Genomic DNA, 22,432 nt, shown 5'->3' with positions numbered 1-22,432 from the left:
GTTCCATGCTCTTTAAAAGTATCAAGATCATAAAAGTCAGGAAAAATATGAACTTGTCCAGAATTCAGAATGAAAGATATGACAACTAAACACAATATATGATCCTGAAATGAATCTTTTCACTAAAAATTACATTATTGGGACCATTGTAACAATTTGGGTGAAGTTTGATGTTTATATAATAGTAACAAATTAATATTAATTTTCTAATTTTGATGATTATAGTGGCCTTGTAGAAATGTACATGTTTTTGCAGGAAGCACACACTAACCAATTCAGTGGTGTAGGAATATCACATTAACAAACTTCTTTGGATTGCACTTGCAACTATTCTCTAAGTATAAGATTGCTTCAAAACAAAATGAAAGTCAAATAATGTACATATTATTTGATCAGTCTCACTCCTGGAAATCTACAGAGACACTAAACAACAGTATCAGGGTATTTTTATAAATATATTCACTTCATGGTAACATTATTGTATGGAGCAATTGGAGATAGTCTACTTCTTAACAATAGAAGGATTGTTGAATTATGGTAAGTTTATGCCATACAATACCATAATGCTGTCATAATAATATTGATCTATATATGTAGGAGACATAGCTGAGTGAAAAAAATGCAGGATTTAGAACAAAGTGTATAGTATGATCTAATTTTCTTGTAAAAATAACACCAAAACTGTCACATCTAAATGTATCCTGTTGAAAGGTTCATGAGCAAATTAAACTGCAAAATATACAATCATGTATTCACTTAGGCTGCATAGTCCTGCACCATTTTCAATTTATTTCCAAACTTATTCCAGTAGAAATGTAAATGGAAGTTAGTCCCCCAAAAAATCTCAGGATTTGCCTTATTTATCTTTCAATTTTGCAGATCAAATAATCTTTTCACATCTCCATAATCAGTAAATACTACTACCTGTCTTCAATCCAAAAGTCAAAGCATTATCCTCTTTACTACTTCAAGATTTTCTTAGAAGAGAAACAATAATGTTTTTATAACATTGAGAAAAGAATTAATAATTTTTGCAGTGGCCAGTTTCCTTTTTTCCTTCTTTTTCTTCAATTCATCTTCACATAATAGGAGCTTTTTATGAGAAGGTAAACAGAGGGAAAAAATTACTTTTGATATCTCTTTTCTGCTTAGAAGAATAGCCCAGGCACAGCCAAGTTCTTCTATTAATTCAAAACTCAGTACTTAGCTAAGAACCTATAATGTTTTATGAAAGCAAAAACAGTCCTCTTCAAATTTTACACAGAGATGCTGCTAAGCCTTTCCAAGCTCAGAAAATAGTCCCTAATTCAACTTTTTCTAAACTCACATCTTAAGGCAATTTCATGGAGAACATCAGGTGAACTGCTCCTTCCTAGAGGAGAAAGTCCCATGGTTCTTAGAAAAGTATTCAGTTGAACACTGGGTTTACGAGTTAATCAGGCTACCTTGAATGAAAAATGCTTTTACTCAGTCACCTGTATGTATGTGGGTGACAGCCCACAAGGTAAAGTGACCCACTTATCCTGTTTACGTTCCTACTCATGATTTAGAGTTCTTTCTTTTAAAAGTAACATTTACAGTATGCTAAGCACTTTGAGCATACAATTTTAATTACCACCACAACTATTTCCCCAATAAGGGGAAATATCATCACCCACCTTTCACTGATGGGTAGCCAGAGGCTCAAAGACAATATGTAGTTTGACAAAATTGCTCTCATGACCTCTATTTTTTCTTTGAGTTTTAAAATCTCTCCTATTTAAAATCTATATTGTCTGAGAGTACGCCATCTTTACTCTCTCTCTCATTTTAGTTTATTAGCACATTTGTGTACTACATAATGTTTACATTTTTGTGGGAAATCGGTTCATGTACATAACACATCTTCATTCCTTCTTTCATCCCCTTTTCCACCCCTTTCTCCCCTTCAACCTTTCATTTGATCCCTTTCCCTTTTTTTGTACATGTTTCCAGTCCATAATGTTTATATTCCTTGTGTGGAAATAGGTACATGTACATAACACATCTCAATTTTTAATTTTTTTACTATTTTATCATGGTAGCAGCATTCATTCATTTATTATACAAATATATATTATTTTGTACATGTTTTAGTCTTAGGAATATGACATAGATTTAGCAGTGAAAATAGAATGTATGTGCTGACGCAGCTTACAGCTTATGATTCTTTGACTCCCTCCTAATATTCGAGCTAAGCTACTTTTGATAAGGCCTGTATCCTGTCTTAAAAAGATTATATTTTAAATTGCAATTGTTTATTTAAATATATGTAACCCTCATTCTGTAAGTATGGAATGGTGAAGGTGTTATTTATTACTGATTTCCTCACCTAAGGCTCATGATCTATGAACTCTACAATGATTTATTACTTTTTCAAGAACTGGTAGAGAGGATATTCTAATCAGAGAGCTTAAGATCACAGACTTTTGTCTTTGTCAATCACCTTTGTCTTTGTCTTTGTCAAATTATCCTTTGATTCTACCTTCTGTGTCTCTTTGCGTGTAAATCCAAGCCATTCTAGAAAAGCATTTGATTCAGTAAAGAAGACAAGTGAAAATCCTTACCATGAAGAATCCAATGTCACTCTCAGATGGAAGAGTGTTTTGCACCAGCAGTAGGTAGGATGTTTTACTTGAACAAGATGAGTAAGTTCCAAGAAGTCTGCTGCACAGTGTTGTGCTTATAGTTCAAAATATTTTATGTACCCTTAAAGATTTAAGAGAGAAGTTTTCATAATATCTTCTCTCTCTGTCTCTGTCTGTCTCTCTCTGTCTCTGTCTCTGTCTCTGTCTCTCTCTCTCTCTCTCTCTCTATATATATATATACATATATATATACATACACATACATATATATATATATGCATGTGTGTCAGTGTTTGTAGGATCTATTTAGGACCTTTATGTTTATGTTTGCCAGTTTGGGACATGTGTTGGATTAGCTGTGTCCCCTGGAAGAAGCCACATGATGAGCAGACACAGCAGGCCCCAGTGAAGGACATGATTTGGCGAGAAAACATTTGACAGTTTCAAATTGGTCCTTAGAAAAAAAAGAAGCCTCCTATAAATATCTAGAATAAATTGAGCAGATTTTCTTCATTAAGCAAAGATCCTATGTGAGCATGTAAAGGCACAGGAGACAACAATAACACAGAAAAGGAATTACATGTGCACATTTGACCTCATTTCTATCTACAGACTGGAGATTCCTTGCATTTGGTAGGACTGCATTTGGATTTCAAAGAACAATATTGAGAACCAGGAGATAAAATATCTTCACTATTGCACAGGAGAAAGGCTTAAGACCAGGTCTCCACACATGAAGCCTGGCAGTTATCACCATATTCCAATTCCATTGCTTCATTGGCTCATGGTTCTCTGCCTGGATTATTTTTCATTATCTTCACCAGTGTAAATTCTCTCCATTCCTCAAAATTCTGGCAATGTTAATATTCCATTGCATTTTAGCAGACTCAGTCTGGTGATAGGATTTACTTCTAATCACCTCCAAGCTTCATATATATTTTGATAATAAATTATACTCTTATCAATACTTTTAAATAATTTAAAAATTAGAACAACTTCCCTCCTACATAGGAAACATTACATAGGCACTCACTGGCCAGCTTGTACATGCCAGAAACAATTCTAGTACAGTATTGTTCACAGATAGAGAGAAGAAAAACATGAATTGATTGCCTAATACACACTGTGAATAATTGCAATGCATTACTCACCCACAGTGAGAAACAAATGTGTACTGAGTAATTCCTATATGCTAGTGAGTATTCTAGAATATAAATCACAAATAAGTGGAAAGAAACAGGCATGAGTCCAGCATCCAGTGTATGTCAATTATTACTCTAGCACAACATTCCCACAGGTGGGGGAAGGAACAAGCAGGCACTGAGTTCCCATATTTGACAGGCACAATTAATGAGCATATACTGACTGCCTAGTGTGTCCCACCTATTACTTTGGAAAAACATTCTTCATAGATAGGAGAAGAAAGCAAGCATGCATTGAACACATATTGTATACCATGAGCTATTCTAATACAGCCTTACTAGCACAGATAGAATAAAAATAAGCTTTCATTAAATGCCTGGTATGTCTATTCATTACAAACTTAGTCATACAGAGGTGAGCATATATTGAGCAACACATATATGCCAGTTACTATGTCAGTAAAACATAGTTTACACACAAAAGAAATGAAACAAGTATCCTTTAAACATCTAGTATATGATAGATACTAATATAGTACTTCATTCATACATGAATGGAAAGTAAAGAGGAGGCATCAGAGATCTAGTACATGCCTGTGAGAAGCCAAGTGTGCACCTTACACGAGGTGTTCCAGGGTGTTCCAGGAGTGGAACTGAGCACTCATCAAAATCTGATTATACAGCAGATACTATTCTTAAAAAAGCATTACTCAAGGAGACAAGAATTCATTGATCACCTACTAATGCCTGAAGAATTTGAGAACATATTTATACAAAAGTGGAACTAAAGAAACAAACAGTACCAAGTATAATTCACATAATATTCTAGTCCACAAATTGTACACTTAGAATATATAATAATGCATGGACCCCTATCCTATGCTGAACACTATTATAATAAAACATTATTATAAGATACAATGTGGACATACCTACTATGTGATAGCAAACATTCTAGCTAAACCTTACTCACCCAAAGGGGAAGTAAATAAACATATACTTAGGTCTTGGCATGTGCCAGGTACAATCCTAATGCAACTGTACTCACACAGAGAGAAAAGAGCAACAATGCATAGACCACATACTACATAGCAAATGTTATTCTAGCACAATACTCCTCACATACTGGGAAAAAAATGAATATGCGTGGAACACCTAGTATATACCAGACACCATTATAATACAATAATACTCACATACCTCAAGAAATAAGTAATGTAATGCTAGTTACTATTCCCTTCCACATATGGGGACGATATTATCGTGAACTAAGCACTGGTGATTGAGAGGCAATATAATACTATATACCTTCTCAAACATACAGGAAATACATGGGTATGTACTAACTATCTTGCATATGCCAAGTACTGTTCTAACACAAAACCGCGTTTGCAAAGCAGGGTTAAACAAATATGCATTTACTGTCTAGTATACACTTGGCACTAGTCTAGCACAAACTCATACATAATCTTGGGAAATTAATATGTATGAAACTTCTAGTATATACCTCCTATTAATTCCAGTAACAAACTCACATAGTAAGAAGGAAATGAGTATGCTTTAGGCAACTACCATATTCTGGAAAATTTTTATTATAATATAACACAAGTTAAGTTGATAGCAACAAGCAAAGTTTGAGCACTTATATGTCATTTAGTATTGTACTGTAACTTTACTCACACATAAAACAGGTGGCAAGTATACAAAGCATATATAGTACATGCCATGTATAATTTAGTAGGTTGTTGTTCTAACACAAGTGATGGGAGTTAAGCATGTATTATTGGTCTCCTACCATGATATCTACTGTATTCTAATACAATTTCTCTCACATCTAGAAGGAGAGGAACAACCATGCATTGAGACATAATCATGTATTGGGTCCTATTCCTGCATAGACTTATACATCGGAAAAGGGGCCAAGCATACATTGAGCATTTACTGTATTCCAGGAACAATTTTAGTACATCATTAATCACATATAGGGGTAAAAATAAGTATACATTAAGAATGTTTATACTCTGTCAAAAATTTTCTAGTAGATTTCTAACATGGAGGTAAGGAGTAAGTGTGCATTGAGCACCTATTGTGTGCCAGAGGCTATACTAGTAAAACATTACCTACAAATAGCAAAAGGAAATGATACTTGTGAGCAAGTATGTATTATGAGGCAACATGATAGCACAGTGTTCCTCATATTTAAAAGAAAAGAAGTAATTATGTATTGAACATGGATATATGCCAGATACTATTCTAGTACATAGCTACTCAAACATAGGAAATTGAAATGAGCATGAATAAAGCATGCCAGTCAGTAAACCACTCAGCACTATCATATACATACAGTAAGAAAAAGCTTTCATTGAAGGCCTATAATATTTCCACTTTTCCAAAACAATTTACCAATAAATAAAATAACTCAAAAAGATTCACTGAATATTCAGTATATTCTATATTATATTGCATTACAACATTACATTTACATTGAGGTGAGAAAACAAGCGTGAGCTCCTAATATATCCCATTTACTATTCTAGTACAACCTTAACTAAACACAGAGATGAGGAAACAATGCACCACCGAGCTAAACATGTATTCCAGGCACTATCAAATACAGGTATATGCAGGTAGGAGGGCTATAAGACAAGCATAAATTGAAAGCTGAGTATATGCCAGGTAATATACTAGTAGAACATTTTAGTGAGGAAAAAATAACTGTGTGAAAGGAGTACATGCTATATTCCAAGGTCCGTTTAAATACAACATTGATCACAAACATGAGAAAGGAAAAGATCTTACTATATTCCAGCTACCATTACAGTAAATTGTTCACAAATCGGAAAAAGGAAGAAACAGACTAGATCACAAAACAAATGTCAGATTCTGTTGTAGTAAACATTACATACCCATAGCTGAAAAGAAGAAAACATACATTGAGTTTCTAATACCAGTTACACAGTGTTCTAGTAATACATTACTGGCAGTAAAAATAAGCATGAATTGACCATTTAGAATATGCAAGGCATTATTCTAGCATAAGTAATATAACTGGAGAGGAAAGGAAAAGAACATGAATCAAAGACCATAAATAGGAGAGCCACTATTTTTATACAATAAGTAATGTAGAGGAAAAAGGGATGCATACACTAGGATGAAGATTATATAAGACATTTCTAATAAAATATTTGTACTATAATATGAAGAAATTATGATTCATTGTTGTCTACTATATGCCTAGTATTCTTAGTATATCTTATATCTACACATAGGGAAACAGCATGCATAATAATGCAGAATATATATAAAATGTAGAAAGAAAATATATAGAAATATAGAATAATGTAATGACAATATCTCAATTACTTTTAACACTAATATAAAGGTTAAAAGTAAAAACGTTAATAGGTGCATCATATAAAAGGAGGTAAATTCTACAGAAACAGTACAGGTGGGAAGTAAAAAGGTAGAATTTTGTATGCATTTAAAATTATTTTTTAATTATAACTCAATTTATATAATAACTATCGGATATTTTATACAAGATCTAAGATAATCATAAAAAATAAACTTGCAGTAGTTATACAAAAGGCAAAGAAAAAAGAATTAAACCAAATCATTACAAAAATAATCAAATAAAGCAAAAGAAAAAGAGGGAAAATAAACAGCTTCAAAACAAACAGAAAATAAAAAATTGCAACAGTAAGTCCTCACCTATCAATAATTACTTTAAATGTAAATAAGTAAAACTTTTCAATTAAAAAGCTTAGAGTGACTGAATAATGAATGAAAAATAAAAAGATCTGGTATTGCTAGATACATGACATCACTTTAGATTGGAGAACAGACATAGATTGAAAGCAAGGGGATGGAAAATGGTATCCTATGCAAATGATAACTAAAAGAAAGAAGAGGTGGCCATACGGTCATTATATAAGACAAAATACATGCAGTCCCCAACTTAAAAATGGGTCAATTTAAGAATTTCTCAACTGTACGATGATGTGAAAACAAAAATGTATTCAGTAGATATTGTATTTTGAATTTCGATCTTTCCTAGGCTAGTGATATCAGTGTGTTACTCTCAACATCCTGAACAGCAGCAGGGAGCAGCAGGTCCTGGCAAGCATGAGAACAAAAAGATGCACAACTGATCCTCTCCAGTGTGCTGTTTTACTAGGTATGAAGTCCTGTAGGGTAGGCATATTAAATGCATTTCTGACTGATGATATTTTTAACTTATAATGGGCTAATCAGAAAGCAACTTCATCATAAGTAAAAGTATCTGTATATTGTAAATTAAGAAATGTAGACAAAGAGTGTTATAATATAATTACAAAAGGGTATATTAAGTAAGAAGGTATAACAATTATACATATATATGCACCTTCTGTAGAACACATGAATATATAAACCTAATACTGACTGAAATAAAGAAATTAATTAACAGTAATAACAATAATAGTAGAAAACCTCAATAACCTACATTCAGTAATGGATAATATGTTCAGATTGAAAAATCAATTTAAAAATTGACTTGAACAACACTATAGATCAAACTGGCCTAAATGCCATGTAGAATCTTCTTCTCAACAGCAAAAAAATACACATTGTTCTCAAGTGCACACAGAAAATTCTGAAATAAATTATGTGTTAGGTAACAAAGCAAATCTTAATAACCATAAGAAGATCAAAATAACTATATTTTCCAACCACAATTAAATGAAAGTAGAAATTAGTAAGCATAAACAAAGAATAAAAACTGAAAAAAGGAGAGGAGTGAGACCCTCTAAACTAAACAAGACACTCTTGAACAATAATTGGATCACAGAGGAAATTAATTGGGAGTTTAAAGAAATAAAAGGACATTAAAGTAGTAAATAAATACTTTCCATCAAAGAGAAACCAGGACAGCATGACTTCATGGCTGAATTCTATAAAACATTCAATGCAGAATTAATACCAATCATTTTAAACTCTTCCAAGACTTATAAAAGAAAACATTTCCAAGCTCATTTATTTTTTTAACAACACTACCTTTCTTTCAGGTGGCATTCAACAGAAATATTCACCTTTTTTTTTTTTTTTTTGGTATTAGGGATCAAACTTGCACTTGCAAGGCAGGCACAGTACCACTGAGCTAAATCCCCAGCCCATTCACCATATTTTATCACACCTCATAAAGACACTAATGAAAGCAAACTTCTAGAACTGCTTCAGAAACTGGCAAGAACAGTGGTATAAGTATATTCTAAGAGAGGAGGAGTATTTTGAGGTGGATTAATGGCAATTGCATATTTTACTGTAACACATTTTTATTTAAACATTGACCATAGTTTTCAATCACACTTTGCATCTATGGACAATGAAATATTATTCAATCTTTAAAAGAAAATGATCCTGCAATTTGTAGCAACATAGGTGAACCTGCAGGCCTCTTACTAATCCCGTAAGCCAGACACAGAAAGAAAGTTACCAAATGACTTCACTTGTATGTAGAATCTAAAGTAGTCAAACTTGTTCATAGAAGCAGGGTAATACACTGGTCACTGGTGTTTTGGAGGATGCGCTATTTTCAGTGGAAAATGAGGAGATGTTGGACAAAGTTTCAGTTATGTGATATGAATAACTTCTTGAATGAAATGTAGAGCAGTATGACTAGAGTTAACAGTACTGTACTGCACTCTTGAAACTTGCTAATAGGATAGATGTTAAGGTTTCTCAACCCCTTTCCCCCAAAAACAAAACAACAAAAACAAAAAATAATAATAAAGAAAATGTTAACAATATGAGAGGATTCATATGTTAATTATTTTGATTGTGGTGATCATGTCATAATCTATATGCATAACAAAACATCAAGTTATATACCATAAATGTACATAATTTTTATTTTTCAATGCTTAAACAAAAGAGAGAAAATGTGCATGTACAGATAATCTCTATGTTTTAGGTATCATTCTAGTACATTAATTACACAATTTGCAAAAATAGAAGATTGCATGGAACACCTAACACTGCCAGGCAATATTTTCAAACAATATTTTCTCATAGGCAAGGACACAGGTATGAACAGAATGCCTATTTATCTGAGGCTCAATTTCTAGTCCAACATTACATTCACAGAAATAAGTATTTACCGACTGTCTAGTATAAGCCCAATTCTAATAAGATATTATATGTGTAGGAAGGAACCAAGTATGTATTAAGTCCCTTCTGCATTCAAACACTATCTCAAAGAGTATCACTTAAAATAATGGAGGAAATATGCTTGCAATGAATACCTGACATATGCCAGATATTACTCTAGTTCAAAATTTACTCATAGAGGGAAAGAAAAAAAGCCTATATGTAGTACATTCCAGGTAGAAGTCTAGGGAAATTTTATTTGCACATATAAAAAATAAAGGAAATTACCATATCTTCAAACTTTAGTATATGCCAAGTATTACTTTACAATATCCCTTTCTATGATGTCACCCACCACTACAAACTTTCTTACATATAAAGGAAAAACAGGAAAATACGTGGAGCAGAAAGTGCTTATGAAGCACACTTCTAATGCAACATTATTCACATATACTGGGAACAAATAAACATGGTGAAGCCACCAGTAAACATCAGGAACATTATTTACTATAATTTTATTTACATGTAGGAGGAAATAAATGAGCATGCACTGAGTGCTTTGTGAATGCCAGGTACTCTTCTAGTACAAAATTACTTACATATGGTAAAAGAAACAAGCAAGCACTGAATACTCATAATATACAAGCTACTATTTTTGCACAGTATTACTTACACAGGTGGAAGGAAACAAGCATGCACTAAGCATTGAATGTAAGCCAGCTGCCTTTCTATTAAAATGTATTTAATACATTAATACATTTAAAAGAGGAAAAGAGCATTCACTGAACATCCAGTATATGTCAAGGTACTGTTCTAGAGCAACGCTACTTACACTTAGGAAGGAAAGAAACATACATACAATGTTACATTAGCATACATCAATGCCTAGCAAATGCCAGATAGCTTTAAAGTACAACCTGGTTAGACAGTAAAGAAATGAGCATGCACCAGATGTCTAGGGTATACCAAGCAGTACTTTGGCACATTAGTCTACAAAGGAAAAAGAAATGACAATGCATTCAGAGTAAAGTATAAGCCAAGTATTATTCTACTACAGCTATATTCAAATATAAGGGTAGGTGACAAGCATGTATTGTGCAGCTAGTATGTTCCTGGAAGCATTTTAGTACAACATTAACCCCACATGAGAAAGAATTAAGCATGTATTTAGCTCTTAGTGTGTGTAATCTTGGAAAAAGCATACCATCATACTTGTACAACATAACTTATAAATTGACTTAGAAAAGAAGCATGCAATGAAATTTTCACATATGCTAGGCTCCTACAGAATATAACACTAGATACTGATAGGGGGAATGAAACAAGCATCCCTTAAGCATTAAATATGACATCCAGTGTTCTGTTACATTAGTCATAAATAGGCAGAATGAAAGAAACGGGGGTTTTGTTAGTTTTTTGTTTTGTAGTACTGGGTAAACCTCCCTAGTGCTTTTTATTTATTTATTCTTTTTTTTGAGACAGGTTGCTCTTACTAAGTAGACCAGACTGACCTCAAACTTGCAGTCCTCCTACTCAGCCTCCCAAGTAGCTGGGATTACAAGTATACACCACTGTGCCTAGCCAACAAGCATTTATTGAGTGCCAAATAAGTACCATACCTGCTATTCTCGTACAAACTGACTCACACAAAGGGTGTAATATGAAGATATACTAAATGACCAGGCACTATAATATACCGTTCCAGTACAAAATTACAGAGTAAGAAAGTAAATCATATAGAATGACAAGGATATGCCAAGCACTGCCCTATAACATTACTCACAGCAGGAAGAAAGCAAGCATCCATTCAACATATAGTATATATGTGAAAAGTCATGGTCCAGCACAACACTGTCACACCCATAAGGGAAATGAGACTACATGCAGCACCTAGTATGTGCCAAGAATTGTTCTAGCCAAACAAAACTCACACATGTGGGAAAGGAACTCAGAATGCACTGAGCACCCAATATATGCTACCTGGTATCCTACAACCTTAATCACATCCAGAGAATAAGAACTGAACATGAATTTAGCTCCAAATATATGCTAAGTACTTTTATAATATTACTTAAAAGAAGTGAACAAAGTGTGTAGAGTACTTAGTGTGTGCCAGACACTATTCTAAGACTTTGCTAAGATGGAGGATACGAGTGAGTATACCTTGTGTGTCTGTGCCAAGTACTAGTCCACTACAACATTATTCTCATTTAGGTCAAAATAAATAAGCATATATTGAGCATGTAATATATGTAGGTACTAGTTTAGTATGAAATTATTGACACATGGAGTAAGAGAAAGTGCACTGAAGACTTCTAAATAAAATCTTATGTTAGTGCAATATTACACACACTATGGTTGCACATATCAGTACTCTAATGAGTATCTCATATGTGATAGATAATATTCTGGGACATTACTCACATATACAAGTATGCACAAATATACATTAAGTGCCTGGTACATGTATTGGTAGTAGTTCTTCTACAATATATTATCTACATAGAAAGGAATTAAACAACCATCTGGGGTCTTCCCAGTATATTTTAGCATTGTCCTGTATGACCTTACTCACACACAGGGAAAGGAAACATGCGGGTACTATTCTAAAAGAAGAAAATGAATAGACATGGGGTACATATTGTATGTATTTTATTCATATCTATACTAGTACAATATTACTTGCAGAAAAAAGAAACAATCATGGATTTAGTATCATATATATGTTATATAGGATTATAGAGCACTATTCACACATGTAAGGAAAGAAATTATCACACATTGAACATGTAGTATATACCAAGCCCTATTAAAATAACATTGAACATGTTGTATATACAAAACACTGTTTGAATAATCTTATCCAGGCACAAAAGAAACAAAGATATATGGTCACCTTATATAAGCCAGAAATATTATAGTAAAATAATACTCGAGTGTAGAAAAAAGGAAGTAAGAATATATTAGATGCCCAGTATGTACCAAGTAAAAGACAGTAAATATTAGAGAAAGATAAAGGGAAATCAAGCACAAATTTGCTCTTAGTATATGCCTAATATTGGTCTAGGTAGACACTACCAACACGTAAGGTAAATGACTATACTGAATACTTTGTTGATGTCAAGCACCAATGTGGCATTTACTAGGTACTCAGTGAGTGAAGGACAAAAGCAAGCATTCATTCAATACATGTATATGCCAGGTAATAGTTTCAAGAAATTAGCAAATACGATGCACGTGGTATATTTCAATTACAATTATAGTAAAGGCTGCTTACATTTAAATGATAGTAATAACCATGCACAAACCACCAACTATATGAAAAGCACAATTACAGCATAAGATCATTTATGGTCAGGAAAGTTCCAAGGATGGATAAAAGCCCTAGTAAATTCTAGGCACTATTCTATTATTCAAAAGATAGGAAGCAAACACCCTAATACATGTGAAATATAATCTGTTATGACATTATTCAAACACAAGAAAACTAGCATACTTATATATAAATTCACTAGTCCAATATGATACTCATATATACAAAAACTAACTAGCATAACAGCTGCTGATACCTACCAGTCACTGCTCTAGTATAACAGTACAAACATACATAGAAAGAAAAGAAACTGTACTGAGAGTGTACTACAACCAGGGACTAATCCAGCATATTACTCACATACATAGAAGAATAAAGCCTATGTAGAACATCCAATATATACCAGGCATTATTTTAGTACAACTTTACTCCTACTCAGGAAGAAAGATACTAGCACATTAATTGCCTAGTATTTAATAGATACTATTACACACTTACCTATGAAAGAGAAAATGAGAATGTACTTATAGCCTTGTATATGCTACTATACTGTTTTAAAATGTTATTCACCCAGAAGGTCAGGAACTGATTCAGGGCTTAGTTTAGGCCAGACACTATTCTACTATGATATTACTCATAACTAGGAGGAAAAAGTAAGATTACTATGAGCACCTAAATTTTTACCACAATATTATTCACAATAAAGAGAAGAAAACAAGCTTAAATGAATTATCTAATACATGCGGGTACTATTTTAGTACAATCTTATTTACATATACAGTAAGAAAATATGCACACATGAATACCTAGTGTATTCTAAGTACTATTCCCAGAAAACATCATCTTCATACAAAAGAAAGTTAAAAGTGTTCACTGAGTAAGCAGTTTACACCAGGGACAATTATCATTTATCCTAACTTCAGTAAAACTAGAAGGAAAATTGCAATAAACACTTAGAGTATCTAAAGCCCTGTTTTAATAAAAATTTGCAGGTAGAGGAAGAAAATAAGGGTGCATGAAGCACCTAACTCACATGTAGGGGAGAAGAAGCTATCATACATTGAATGTTTATAATATGCCAAGTCCTGTCCTAGCAAAACATCATTAACACATACAAGAAGGAAAACAAGATTGCTTTAAGCATAACTTATATGCCAGGCACTGGTCTAGAATATTATTCACATAGGTGGAAGAAATGAGCATTCTTTGTTTATCAAGTAAACAAATGTTGCAATGCAACATTACTCACACACAGGGAATGGAAATAAGCCACCAGTCTATGCAAAGCACCATTCTTGCACAACCTTATTCTAAGAGAAGGAAATGGGTGCACCAGGCATACCTGGTATTATTACTGGAACAGTAGTGCAACATCTTCTACAATAAGAAGAAAAGGACCAAGTATACATTACGTACTTGTTTATACAAGCCAGTATTTTTTTTTCTTTTTCTTTTTTTGGTACCGGGGATCGAACTCGGGTCCTTGCGCCTGCGCAGCAGGCAGTGAAACCACTGAGCTAAATCCCCGGCCCAAGCCAGTATTTTTTAATATTTGTTTTCAGGTACCAGGAATCAAACTTAGGACCTTGCACTTGCCAGGTAGTAACGGTGCCACTGAGCTACATTCCTGGCCCTAGCCAGTATTTCTTGCATCGTTTTGTTCCTACTTAGAACAAATGGCCTAAGACTGCACTGAGTATCTAAAATATGCCTATTGTATTGTAGTAAAATATACTTAAACACACAGAGAGGGAAACATTTTCCATAGATCTCCTTGAAACTGGCAGGTGTGGAATTCACACTAGGGTAAAGGAAGCAATCATCTATATATACTTTTCATGAGACCAGTAGTAATCTAGCACAAATTTAGTCACTAGGAAAAAGAAGTCATCATGGGTGAAGCAAGTTGTATGTGAGATATGATCAAAATATATAATGAATGTTTAAATTAAAAATTATACCAGTAAAAGAAACATTGTCATTCATTTTCCTTAAAATAGTCAATTTAAACATATTTATACCATTATTCTGCCACTTTGTGAAGCAGTTATGGAAGTCCTCTTTCATGAGCATCTTTGCAAGGAGTTATCATAAATATGGTAAGTGCTATTGCTAAGTCTCATCCAACTGAAAGGAAGGCTCAGAAAAACATAAGTGTGTCCTCATCCACCTTATTCACTGAATCTGGAACTGTGCAACTTTTAGCTCTTCCCCAAGGTCAAAATGACCATGACCATGAAAAGTAAATTAATTGATTGCAGACATTGAGGGAGCCACAAGAGCACTGTGCATGGCGGGGGGGGGGGGGGGGGGCTGGGGTAGAAATCCAGACACCCTATCTTGTCTCCATTGACACTGCTGGATGGGAGTGACCTCAGGATCATCTGAAAGGAATAAAATCTTGGTTTTGTCCTTGACCTTCTCTCATCACCCTGGTGGCAATATTTCATTCTCTTATTGCCTCTATATTAGGGAGGAAATCTAGGCTCCCTATTCAGCCTGGTGTAAGTCAGGTTGGGCTGGTAGTCTTTTTCTGTGACATTTGGCTAGAGTAGAACAGATATTGTCTCAAAGTTCTTGTCTTGCCTAATGTTCTTGTCTTTCTCAGCCACTGGCTAGAACACAAGCTTTTTCTGGCACTTTACCAGTTGCTTTAATGAGCCCGTTGGCCTTTGTGAATTGTTGGTTTCTTCAGCTCCAAGACTAGGTTAAAACAGAACAAAACAAAACCTGCTACCTAGACAGCACATTATTACTTGGATCTTAAGATTCTCTAGCAAGTTTAGCTCCTTTTCTCCACCCTTGAGCTTTCTTGAGTTTCCTTTAGATACAATGCCTAACATTTTCACTTGTTCATCATTATAATGTTAATACTTTGCCTATTCACCTTAATCTCTTTACTTTCATTTATTCATACATATACACTTTATAATTTTTTTCTTTTCTAATTGCCATATAAAATTGTGTATCTTTAAGGTTACAACATAATGTTTCAATACATTCATGCATTGTGTAATGTTCAAATCAGGGTAAGTATATATAACCTTTTAAATAGTCACCGCTTTATAATTTGAAAAAGATTTACAGTTAAAATTTTTGCTCCCTTCATTTATTTAAGTCAACTCTTATTTTATATAAATATTCCAAATAACCACATAATATTCACTGAATAAAATCTTTTCTTTCTTCAGTTCTTCCTAACAACAGGAAAAATTAACACAATATTTTTCACTGATGAAATATGTAATTATTCTCATTTTGTATCCTAATATTGAATTCAGTCTTTTGTATCTCATGACTCTTTAGGACATATTAATAGCCTCTGTAAATGACATTTGTATTATAAGTCTCATTATTAATTTGTGATTTAACCGCATTTCTGAATTTAAAGATTCCTTGATGTTTGCAGTGAGCTCCTATTTCAGCTTTTCTTTTACTCTGCTCTTTCTCCTCATCTAAACCACTCTGGTTAACTGTATTTCTGTGTTTTGTTAATTTTGGGAAGAGTTATAACATAGTGTGATATAAACATTATAATACAGTGCCAGTGTAATTGCTTGGCATCTTCTAGCCCCTTCACCTATAATAATACTACTGGATGCCTTGGCCTTGCCCAGTAGGTGATTAAAAGTACAAAGTTTGACCTTCATTTAGTAAAACTCTGGATCAAATTCTTCTCAGTTCTGCAATAGATGGGCATGTTATCATTTAGGGAATGCCTAAAAGTTGGCAGAACAAAGTTTATTAGCCCTAAATTTATCTACTCTATCTCATCTTTCCTCAGGATGAAGTACAACAAGATAGCAGTAGCTAAAGTCATTTTCAGTATTCACAGGACATCTGATTACCAGCATTTATAATATCCTGTTCCACACCCCTCTTTCAGCAAGGCTTAGAAGTCTCCAGCCTTGCTGTAAACCTATGATCACCTGAATTCCAGGGGGAGCAGAGCCTCACATGACTGAGACAGGCCCAGAGCAGAAACAATCATTTCACAGGAAAAGAATCAATCATAATTGAAAGCATGAGGATTCCCCCCAAGCTACAAAACCAGGACTAAGATAATGATCAAAACCAAATTCTTGCTGAGTTCAGCTAATCCTTACAAGCTGGCGTCTTTTTCAGATGGGCTAGTTTGAACCCCTGCTTCAGATGGTACCCTTTCCAGCTACTCCAACTGGAGAACTTATCTTGTTCGTTCTTGCTTTCCATGTTAGGCGACCAGCTTGTTCTTTACCAGAGCTATGCTCCACTTTAGTTTCTCTGACTTCAATTGGAGATTTCTCGTGCACATTTGTGCTTTGGATTTAATTCCCAGTGTCATTGAAGCAAGGACACATGCTAGATGGTGAGAGCTTCACCCCAAGTGAATTTGTTGGTGCTAACTTCAAAACTGTAATTTCTAAAGTCGATCTTGTTCCCTTTACATTGGATTTCTCTGCTCTCTAAAGTGCAGGGAGAGAGGCAGGCAGTTAACGGTTACTAAAGAATTGATAGGAAAAAAGTACAGAATAACCATTTGGAGATACTATCTCATTCCATCTCCTCAATAACTCCTTGAAGAATTTGTAACACTGCCTCTGTTTCCAAAAGAATCACTTTTGAAAGATGCATACTCATAGTGTTTTGTGGTTTCTTTGGAAGGTGCTTCATTGAGGTATGCATCCAGCAAAAGGGATGCCTGTCATCCGACAATTCTAGGATATGGCTCTGTAATTCTATGACAGTCAAAAATCACTTTTCCTCTTACACATTTACTTAATATTTTAACCACCTTTTAGGGTGTATGATCAACATATAGAAAAATATACATAATGTATACAACTTTATTTGTATGAAGATAAGTATAAATTCAGGATGCCATAGTCAATGCCATAAATGTATCCTTCTCCAAAGAGATCACTGTTAATGCATAATTATTTACCTTATGTAAGTCTCTGAGCAACCCTGGTGTTCTCCATCAGGCTCACTTTTATGCCAGGAAACACTTCTATTCATGGATCTATACTAACTGGCTATGATTCAAAGTAAAAGGCCTAATTTTCCCCTTGTTAGTTTAATTTGAGATGCCAAGTAATGGGAAACTTTTTGAGAACAACTTTGGACCATGTTCAGGACTGTGTGTCCCTCTGGAGGGAGACATGAGTTTTCTTCCTCTATCATTCAAAGCACTGAATGAAGACTCTGCATATCTCTGGATGTCTTCTCCTTCGCTAGTCAAATTTTACTTCTTCTCTGGGGTTTTAAAAGTCAAATTGCATATCCTTTTTCTGGCCTTGTATATTTCTCAATGAGTAAACAACTCTAAATGGTTTTGTGGTTTCAAAATGTTTATTTTGGAGTAAAACAATCTGGATTTAAATTTCAGCTTTATTACTTCACATCTGTTTCACCTGGGAAGTTTATTTAACCCATCCAAACTTTAGTTTATTCATCTATAAATGACCATGATTATAGGATTTTCTCCTTATGTGGTATACAAGAATAAAATGGAGATTTTGTGTAAAGTTCTTGGTCAGAATAAGGGCCCAAGAAATGTTAGCTGCCACTACAGCTCTGCCACAGTGACTTTATCTGTAACTATTGCTCTTACATTATGCACAAATGTATCTCTTCCAATTCCAACAGCAACAGTGATTATCCTGTCTAATTAATGAAGTATTAGATGCAAACAAGTCAAACAATTTACTCTGGGTCACACAGCAATGAATTATATCCCATGGATCAATACCTGTCTTGAAATGAAAACCAATACTTTTTCTCCTCTCTTATGTCACCATTCTGTTTCACTGAGGTTGTCTGGGTCCTCTCATCTTCTCTTGTTTTCTTTCCCTCCTCTTTAATCTCTTACAGGAAGCAACCAAGGGATCAGCTTGCTTCTATTTTCCATTCTCCTTCCCACTGTTCCACATTGTTTTTCCCCGGGGCCATTCTTCCATTTACAACAGATGGTTATGATTCACCTTACTCCAGCTATTACAAAAGAAAGTTAATTTCAGAAATGCACCCTTCTAATGGTATGTGTCCAACCATGGAGTGTTATTTTAATTGTCTTTTTTCCCCTTCAGGTTCTGCATTACTCTAGGCCACACTGTATGTTTATCAATTTTTGCACTCACTGGGCTATCAGGAGCATTAGTGGAAATCTCCCCTCCTTTTCTTCACTTAAGGTGTCCTATATTCAGCAACTGCTGTAAACTGTTCCAATCTCTCCCCTTTTAAGAAAATAATGTCTATTTGATGAACACAATGGAAGAGAAGTAAGGGATGTTGTTCAGATAGAAGTAGAGGGTTCCCAAGCTTGAGGCCATTAATTTTTAAGTCAACTCGGCACAGCAATCACCCACTAACTCAGCAATAACACATATTGACCATTAGCTACATGGCAGATTCACTGCTAGGATGGATGTCTGCTAAGGCTCAACCTGTGTCTATGTGTCCCAATATCATATTCAGGAGAGGAGATCTTGTTTGATGAGACAGAAGAAAAATTATGAAGTCCTAGTAAGCCAAACCATTGGATGATGACCCATATCATGAGTCCAGCACTTTATGGTAAGAAGAGATTCAAGAAACAAGTAACAAGAAATGGTAGAGAGGAAAGAAATAACCAATAGTTATCCAGAAGATTAAAGGGTCACCTCATAGAGGAGGCTGAATTCCCAATGATTCAGTACCAGGCCAGACAGCATTTTCTAAATTTATCTCCATGATGCACTATTTCAAAGGACCTAACCTAAAAGTTGCAATCATATGTTCTAGAGTCAAATAAATATCACAATTCTGAATTAAACAAAATTAAAGTGCATTTTTTGCCTCTAAGGAAACCATCTCAGAGCTTTTAATATGCTAACATACAGTATGTTTCTTCAAGAGGAAGAAAAAGGAAGTATTCCCAAACGTAATGATACAAGAACATCTACCCATACCCACATCTTCCAGAACTTACATTTTATGAACTAATATTTGAGAGATGCTCATTTATAATCTGTTTAATATTTAAACTACAAAACAGGCAATAAAATAAAATCAAAGGCAAGTAGTTCTGTCCTATGAAATTCCAATATTAAGTAGGTATTAAGAGTATAACTTTCTAAACTGGTCTGTCACAGCAGTGCTTCAGGGGAAGCAGAAAAAAAAAACTGGAAAGAACTTGAGGTACTGGAGCAAGATCTTTCAGTTAGAATTCTATCCAAATGGGACTTAGAGTAGAATTAATCTATGAAGGAAATTCTAAGCTAGAAAGTGAGTCCAATAAAGAAAGCAAGAAATAAGCAGTGGTCCCTCATGTCAGGGTAGGAGTAAGTACTCTGTACAACTCCAGATCTGTAGTGTTCTGCCCAGGTTACTTCTTGGGCCCAGCAAATAGCAAATCTATAAATAATTCATTACATCTTCTCTAACTAAATGGTAGCTAAAAAGTGAATGGCATATGCCTTGCCCTAATTTTAACTCAGGAGCTGGGGGACATATTCTGTATATGTTGTATCCACCGGTAGATAAAGCAGTGGAAAGCTTGGAAGATAACCAGAAAAAAAATTAGGGAAGAGCTGACAGCTAGAGTTCTTAGTGTGGCCTCAGTTTGTTTGCTTACATTACTTTTAAAGACCTACCTAATGAATTAGAAAACTCAATTGATCAAATAGGTTTGTTCACATATTTATTTGAATGGCACATGAAGTTACAATCATGTACAGAAAAATTTTCCCATTTTCTGAGTGAAAAATAGAACAGGATATATGCTATTTACGTCTTCTACTCTCTAGTTAGAGATGATGTAAGTAAAGTGTTAGTTGGTTTGCTATTTGCTGTGACACATGTAGGTTAGGAATGAGTATAGGTTTAGGGTTACATCATTTTCTCTACCCCTGACATACTGATTTTATAAGCATTTTAAATCATACACTGAATTCTTAGAACTGAATATATGATATTGTCCTATTCTTCAAGATATCAACTTTAATGAATTACAAAAGTTACTTTTGAAAATATAAATTCCTGTACTTTGGAACAAAAGCCAACAGTTCTGTTGCTTATAGTTTTATGTCGTTCTGCAGGTGATTTCCAGACGCCTGTAGTCTGTGCCTTAACAGACACACAGCCATGGCAGTTGCCTATATTAGTGCTTATGTATTTATAATCCTTTCTGGAATTCACTATAGAACTGATTAACTGGAATATTAATCAACTAATAATGGTAGTAGATAACGTTTGTAACTCAGTTGCTGTCATATTTTCATTTTAAATATAGAGAAACAAAATATTAGAGAAATAAGTAACTTACCTGAAGTTCCTCAGGTAGGAATTCCAAGATTTGAACCCAGGCACTATAAATCCAAAACCCAACAAATTCTAAACCACTAAATCATCCAGTTACATCACTAAGCCTCAGTTATCTAGCTAGCTATTTTATACTCCCTTAATTTTGGTTGATAGCATTGATACTAGACAAAACAGAATTTCTACTTTTACTAAAACCTTTAGTCTTCCAAAAAGAAGATGCCAGGCTTCACTCCCAAATAGGCATGATCTACATTAATTATACTCATTAGTAGGCTAAGCATGGCACTCATTATCAAATATATCGATAATAATGCTTATACAGACATTTCAGCAAGCCAAAATCTCACTAAATAACAAACTAAATACATTTCTGTAATTTGCTTCCAGATTTTGCTTTTGTTCTGTTCTCTGTCTCCTATTTTAGACCTCTTGATCCTGTGAGTTATTCTAAGGTTTGAACAAGTCCAGCCCTGGGGACCCTCTTTGCCCTCATTTGCACTCTCTCTGCTTAGTAGAGCTTTTGTTCATATCCTCAGGGAGTCTTAGTTGTTCCCTAGCAAAGCCCCAGGCAGAGGAAGTTTTTCAACCAAGCACACTTAAAAATTAAGACAATGCCCTTTGGCATGCTTCCACTCCTGCTCCCTCAGTTATATAAAGAATAGAGCCATTTATAGAATTTCAGATTTGATAGAATCTGCAACTGAGTTGTTATGTACTAGCATATTTCCTATGATTTTCCAAAAAACAACTGATTCTAAGTCTCCCCCTTCAATGATACAGCCTCTTAGTAGATGGAGGTGGTAGAATTTACTGCTTAATACAATCATAATGAAGATAGATAACAAATTTGATTCTTAAAGTGAAGAACTTATTAGAGGAATACGATGGTTTTAATTGAAAAATTGACCAAATGAAGGGTCCTTGCATAGATAATCCATGAACAGATACAGAACACAATTTCT

General features: G+C 34.3%; 1 long non-coding RNA gene across 1 annotated transcript in view; it reads right to left on the bottom strand.

The window, feature by feature from the left end:
* LOC147829800 (uncharacterized) overlaps positions 1-22,046 on the bottom strand; it is a 51,690-nt gene extending 29,644 nt beyond the window's left edge. Inside the window, exon 1 of the long non-coding RNA XR_015448544.1 lies at positions 21,472-22,046. This is a non-coding gene — a long non-coding RNA (uncharacterized LOC147829800). The remainder of the gene's footprint in view (positions 1-21,471) is intronic.
* Between the last annotated feature and the right edge of the window lie 386 nt (positions 22,047-22,432).

Source organism: Heterocephalus glaber, unplaced genomic scaffold, assembly GCF_053883595.1.
Source record: "Heterocephalus glaber isolate CG9 unplaced genomic scaffold, H.glaber_assembly_v1.0 deba00000470, whole genome shotgun sequence".
NCBI lineage: Eukaryota > Metazoa > Chordata > Mammalia > Rodentia > Bathyergidae > Heterocephalus > Heterocephalus glaber.
Note: the sequence above shows the minus strand (reverse complement) of the source record. Positions and strands in the feature narration are given on the sequence as shown.